This window comes from Crocodylus porosus, unplaced genomic scaffold (assembly GCF_001723895.1).
Source record: "Crocodylus porosus isolate Cpor-Errol unplaced genomic scaffold, CroPor_comp1, whole genome shotgun sequence".
Classification (NCBI taxonomy): domain Eukaryota; kingdom Metazoa; phylum Chordata; order Crocodylia; family Crocodylidae; genus Crocodylus; species Crocodylus porosus.
The window spans coordinates 41,429,910-41,436,526 of record NW_017728918.1 but is presented as its reverse complement, the minus strand read 5'-3'; the positions used below and the strand labels follow the sequence as shown (position 1 = coordinate 41,436,526).

The 6,617-nt window shown below is 43.1% G+C and overlaps 1 long non-coding RNA gene across 1 annotated transcript in view; it reads right to left on the bottom strand.

Moving 5' to 3' along the window:
* The window catches only part of LOC109312211, a 19,349-nt gene extending 16,713 nt beyond the window's left edge, over positions 1-2,636 (bottom strand). Inside the window, exon 1 of the long non-coding RNA XR_002101743.1 lies at positions 2,625-2,636. This is a non-coding gene — a long non-coding RNA (uncharacterized LOC109312211). The remainder of the gene's footprint in view (positions 1-2,624) is intronic.
* Positions 2,637-6,617: the final 3,981 nt, after the last annotated feature.

Sequence of the window (6,617 nt, the reverse complement as noted above, 5' to 3'; positions counted from 1 at the left end):
TGTCCAGGTGATAGGTCACCTGGTCATAGAAGGAAATGAGATTGGTCAAACAAGACCTACCCACAACAAACCCGTGCTGGCTATCCCTTAGAATGATTGGTTGGAAAACTTTTTGTTAAAAAAAATGAATACCCTTTTCTCTCTAAAAATCTAATTTTCATCATTAAAACTCAATAGCCTGGAAGTGGGGGTATTCTACAATTTATACAGGAACTGTAACTCTCATGGGTGACTCCATCCTTTCTGTTCTCTAACATGGTAGATGCACCTAGGCCAGTTTCAAATGTTATTTTGGTGACAATCCTTGCAACAGGAAGCATTTGGGATTATCTATCCATTTGCTTTACCTGGAGACAGCCATTTCAGAAATAGTGGAGATGACCTGATCTCATTTAATTAAACTATTATATCAATAATAGAGGGAAAGACTATAAAATTTGGTCTCTAAAAGAAACAAACCAAAATATTAAAGTGCTAAATATTGAGCCAGTGTTACTATTTGGAATCCTGAAAAATGTTTCGTCACCCAAAGATGAGTAGATCTTAATTTAGAATTGCTTTATTAGCAAAAATGATGGCTTGTTTCAATATTGATATTGCAGCTACAGTAAAATGGGTTTAGCTTGAAAGGAACAACTCACTGAGGCTGGCAGTGAGTTCTCTGAGAATGAAAAAGCAGCTGCAGGGGATATGGAAACTATTCTTCCTGAATAAATATACCAGTAACCAATTCAGGCTCTTGGATCCAAGCTCCTCCAAAACAAAATATAGTCTGATGTAACATATTTGGCCATTAGACTCCTGTTATAGGCCAAGTATACTTATCCATCCTGAAGAACCAAAATCAATAGATAAAATACATGCCTATGCAAAATATCAAAGCAAAGATTGGACTGAATTCCAATCTATTCAAGATAATTTTATGACCAAATTTGGTGCTATATTCTTGGGGCATCCAGGGAAAGGCAAAGGTATAAATCCCTCTTGTCACAAACCTTTTTACATGTTGGGATAAGCAGCATGTCATAATTGTTTTCTTTTGTTTTATTGTATTGCTATAGTGTGTGTGGTTTCTTTGGAAAACGTGCTATGCTGTATCCATTTGTTATGCCGGCTATGTATAGCTTGATAGTTTTGGATATGACTTAACCAGGGAACTCAGGGTGTAGGTGGAACTGCTAATTATCCCTTGTCATTGTGCTCTAAGGCCAGGGCAATTGCTTCTCTCAATAGCAGAAAACAGTGGTCACTGTTGAGGGGAAAGGGGTACCCTTGGGCACTGTATGCCTACAGTTCAGCAATAAACTACAATAGCAAAGGTATCTTGGGGTAGTGACCCATCCAATCAGAAGGATGCCAGGTACCCCAAGCACACCAGAACTGAAGGACTCAAGTGGCTCATGAGCATTAGGCTAACACTAATGCAGGGGCTGCCTTACAGGCTTGTTAGAGCCTAACTAAGATAGAATATTTGCCTCATTCTATTTCTTGGAGCAAATGGCAGTGAAGTGAGGACAAACTCAGGGTTCCTGAAGTCCCCTGTGAATTAGTTTGTGATAGCTCCTTCCTTCCATCCACACAGATAACTATTTTGGCCAAAACCTGAGACCTAAGCCTCCTTGGCCTTGGATCTCAGGCCTTACTTACTTGTCCCTAACCCTCAATATACTTATGAGAATGAAAGAACTGGTAAAATAAAGGGACCAGTCTCTGAAGCACATAAAACCTGTGCTTGGTGTGCTGAGGATGATAATTACATAAGGGGTGGATTAAAGAAAATTGCTTACTACTGTTGGAGTAGTCATCCATCCATCCATTGTGCCTCAGAAGTTTAAACATTTTGGTAACCTTAATCATAAATCTGTGATCAAAGTGACTTCCCACGTGAAAGGGCAGGCACTGCAGAATTATTTCAATAGACCTTTTACTTTTGAAGAGGTTTATAAAGCCATAGCAGAGAACAGAAATTATAAAGTTATTGCAGAAATCTATATCATGCAGGCAATATTCTGACAAACCTTATAAAGTAATTACTCTGTAATATCTAGAGCAAGAAGCAGCACACCAGCTAACATGTTCCAACACAATCCTATCCAAAAATAGACTATAAATTCTTGTAATTACTGGGGAAAAAATCTTTTCTTATTGTCAAATGTAGGCAAAATATTGGCAGGTGCGCTTCCCAGCCAATTGCTGGAATACGTTACAGATCCATTTGGCCAGACCCAGAAGAAGTGCTTAAAGTCCCTTTAAGTGGAACTTAAGTGGGATTTAGGTGCCAAGTTCATTCAAAATTGCCAGCAGGATGACACCTGATCAACTGCCATCCATTCCTCTAGGTGTCTAAACTCCACACATACCTCAGTTTTTGACCTTACAGACCTTATGGTATCTGAAAATTCTGCTCCTGCTTATACTGAGAAATCTTGACAATGCTCAGCATGCTAACATTTACCTCATGCATAAACTAGGATTCCCGTATTTCCAGTTTCAAAAAAGAGGATACCTGTTGGGGGGAGGAGGTATATGATTGAGAGGGGCAGTGATATACCTGTGCCCTGCCCCTGCCCCTCACTCCCAATCCACAGTACCCCACAGCCTGGCTGCTGCCTCTCACTTCTGACCCACAGACCAGACCATGCCAGTGCCCCCCCATCTATGTTGATACCTCTCACCCCCCCCCCCCACACACCTACCTGTCTGCAGCTTCCAAGGCCCACACCGACTCATGTGACGCCTCGGCCTCCAATCACTCTGCTCCCCCTCCCCCAAGCCCCAACCAGCTCCTTGCTAGGGCAGGCTGGGAAGTACTGGGAAAGCAGAGGCAGAGCAAAATCTCAGACATTTGCTGATATTTTAAAAAACTTCCTCAACGAAGATGGGAGGGTCCAAAAAGAGGACATGTCTGGGAAAATCCAGACATATGGTAATACTCCATAAGCCCAGTCAGGATCCAGGAACTAGATGTCCAATATATGGCTACAGAAAGGCTCTCTACAAAACATTCTTTTAGTAGACAGCCACTTTTTTAAAAACACAATGGAAGAAGTATTTTTATCTTAAATGGTCATTGGCTAAATGCATAGTTTTTAGAGCAATAACTCCCTACTCTGGAACATGCTCCATCTTGCTCTCTTTCTAGCCAAATATATATTGAGCATTTTTCTACAAAGTGGAAAAATTTTAATAGGAGGGATAAAGAAAGTCCAAACCTAGGACAATCCATTCCCTATTGTTTCAGTCATTTTACTAGGAAATAAGGTTCACTTCCCCCAAGGAAGAACCTCAGTCTCCTACATATGTGCTTTTGGTACCTATCTTTAGGAGAGGGTTCTGGTTTGGAGATCCTGAGTAAAGGCTTATGCTTCTTTTAGGCCAAAGCAAGGCATCTAAGCTCTGAAGAAGGCCTGGGGTTAAGTCACTCCCCTGTTGGTGTTTCCTGTTTGCTGGCTCCAGGCAGCTCAGTGCTCAGTGTCCTAAGTGAATTAGTTCCCATTCAGAGAAATGTAAGTCTCCTTATGTGCTGTATAAAGAGTCTTGCTTCTTTTTGGATCTAGCTCATTATTATAAGGTTATAATCCAATTTTTAATCACATCACAGCAGCATTGCCAAAACCTTTGCATAAAAATCACAGTAAAAACCCAGAGAGCAAAGCAGAAGCACATATGTGGTACTTGTAAACATGGTGGAAATAGGCCATTTTTTCTAGTCTTTTAATAGCTCCAGAAAAATATAAAAAACTAACAGATTATCTGACAATCACAAGGGGTGTTGATTGGATGACTCATTACCCATTCAGTCTTTGTACTTGGGGCAGGTGAGTAGGGCGCAAGGTCCAGGTACTAACTTATAGGGCTGTGTGACATTTCACTGGCTATTTCGATTCGACACTGTTTCGACTCATTTCAAGTTTGAAACAGCAAAATTGAATCGAAACAAAGGGCTTTGAAATAGTCTCAAAATAAAATGAGGCTAGTTGAAATGTTTTGAAAGTTTCAAAATGTCTCAAGTTTCAAAGCAACCTGCAGCAAGGTGGTGGGAGATGGGGAGAACCAGGGCTGCTCTCCCAATGGCTCCACAACCCCATGTGGCTCAGGCAGGAGCACAGCCCTGGCTCTCCCTGCCTCCTGTGGCCAGGTTGCAGGAAACCGATTACAGCCCAGGCTCAGTTCCCCTACCCAGCCCTATGATGGGGCTGGGGAAGGCAACTCAGCCCAGCTGAGCTGAGTTCCCCTCCTCAGTGCCCGATCCTAGTGCTGGAGAGGGGAACTCAGCTCAGCTGGGCTGCGTTCCTTTCCCCAGCATGATCCTAGTGCTGGTGGGGAGGGGGGAACTGAGCAATGAGGCTCAGTTCCTTTCCCCAGATCCCTGATCCCAGGTGGCAGCTCCCAGCTTCCCTCCCTCATCTGGCAGGCAGGTCAGGGGGACAGACTAGTAGACAGACTGGCACAGCCCCTGCAGCTCTCCTGGGGTTGCGGGGCCCCCGATCTGCCTGCCAGATGAAAGAGGCTGTTTCAAGCTTCCCCATTATAGACTATGGGTGAAACATTAAAACAGTGTCGAAACAGCAGCACTGTTAGAACGAAACAAAACAGAACAGCGGTTTTGAATCAAAATGAAATTCAAAACGAAATGCTGTTCCACTGAAACCTCAAAACTCAAGTCAAAATGGAACAGTGCCATTTCACACAGCCCTACATAACCTAGTAAAGATGCCAGAATTGGTCCTTCCCTCCTGTGGAGTCTGCATCCCAGCAGCAGAAGCAGAGCTACAGCATTGCTCTTGCAGCAGCAGCTGGGTGTACAAACTCTGTACTGCTTCTGTAGTAGCAGCAGCAGGGAAGGGCAGACCATGTCATAACTGAGGCAGCAGCAGCTGGGACTGTTTTTTGAGACTCCCACCCCCACCTCCTCCCTCTCATAACCATCCCCCTATAAACCCCCTCCTTTCCCCTCTCTCCCCCCGCCACAGGTTTTGCCCCCAGGGTGCAAAGTTTGTTTGTTATACCTCTGTATGTTTCATAGTAGTTTCATAGTTTCATAGCACTTAGGGTCAGGAGGGACCTGAACAGATCAGCTAGCCTGACCCCCTGCCACAGGCAGGAATGAATGCTGGGTCCACAAGACCCCAGACAGGTGATCATCTAACCTCTACACATGGTCCTTTACACTAAAATAGATTAAGCAGTTTATGATCCACCGCTGGGAATAAAATTGAGAAATCACACAAGTAAACTTTTTAATCTATCTTGTTTATATGCATCCCCAGATCCCTTCATCTGAGAACCATTTTTTGCAGTTGGTTGTATTTGCAGAGCAGTCAGGGCAAGACCTGAAAATAACACCATTTCATTTTCTAGCCACTTTCATAAATTTGGAGTAGTATATTTAGTGAAAGAGATTTGCATCAACTAGCACCAAAAATAGCATATCAAAGCAAACACTAGAATTAATGTTATAAAAATAAATATAGTGACACAAGTTATGTGCGGTGGAAGTACCCTCATTAAGGGCATTCTAACAATAACAATGATCAGTTGCATATGCAAAAAAAAAAAAATCTCTGAGTTTGTTCTCACTGAATATGTGTGGAATCACCATGGCATTGACATTTTTTAAACATTACACTTTAGTGTGCACTGGTGTCTTCCACTCTGGTAAATGATGTTGAGACATGACTTGCTACTACTTATATATGAAAGTGCTGGGAAATTTCCATATGAGACATCTTCAGTCACTCATAAATGGAAAGTATTAAAATAAAATATTCTACAGCAATTTAGTGGAGTGCTCTAGACTCATGAGCATATAAACATGGGCATCAGGTCATAGACTTGGGTCAAGATGCACAATGGGATGCAGGAGATGCATTCATTATTGCTGCACCTTACATATAGATTCCTGGTTCAGAGAGTAGATGTAAATGCAAGTCAGTGCCTAAATTCTCCATTTAGTAATGATATAAGTTAGGTGCTCAGAGAATTTGTAATTTTTTATCAGGGAAAACCAGGATCCCTGGTGTTAAGAGCACTTCCTTAGGAGAGGGAAGACCTGGATTCTGATCCCTCCCTTTAACACTTTCTATGCATCCAATGCACCTATCCAATCCGTCCAATTTCATTGCATTCCTGTGGTTTCTAATGCACAATACATTAAAAAACAGGAACCCAGGTTCCTTCCCTCAACCAGTAAGAAGGGCAGTTCTCTCTTGCTTGCTTTCTGGACCATGAATCATAGTTTCATAGTTAGTAGGGTCAGAAGGGACCTGAGCAGATCATCAAGTCCGACCCCCTGCCATGGCAGGAAAAAGTACTGGGGTCAAACGACCACAGCAAGGTGTTCATCCAACCTCCTCTTAAAGACCCCCAGGGTAGGAGTCAGCACCACTTCGCTTGGAAGTTGGTTCCAGATCCTAGCTGCCCTGACCGTGAAGTAGCACCTCCTGATAGCTAGCCTAAATCTACCGTCTGCCAGCTTGTGACTGTTATTCCTGGTTACTCCTGGTAGTGCTCGGGGGAACAGGAACTCCCCCAGTGCCTGCGAGTCCCCTCTGACTAGTTTGTAAATGGCCACTAGATCCCCCCTCAGCCTTCTCTTGTGGAGGCTGAACAGGTTC